Raw genomic sequence first — 253 nt, forward strand, 5'->3', positions numbered from 1 at the left:
TTTCTCCTTTTAGTTTTTTCGAACGTTTTCTATGATTTTCGTAGATTTTTTTATTATAAATTCTTTATTTGCAGTTGAAGAGAAAGAGAGGGAAAAATAGAAATAAGAAGGATATGGGATATGCCAGTGGAAATTGTACCCTAATCATAGAAGCATTAGGCACGATCCCAAGATCCCTGAAAAGGAATCTGGAAAAAACTAGAGGCTGAAGTAGCTCCAGGACTCATGCAGAAGAGTGCACATAGTCGAAATG

The sequence above is a fragment of the Macrobrachium nipponense genome, chromosome 18, assembly GCF_015104395.2.
Source record: "Macrobrachium nipponense isolate FS-2020 chromosome 18, ASM1510439v2, whole genome shotgun sequence".
Lineage (NCBI taxonomy): Eukaryota > Metazoa > Arthropoda > Malacostraca > Decapoda > Palaemonidae > Macrobrachium > Macrobrachium nipponense.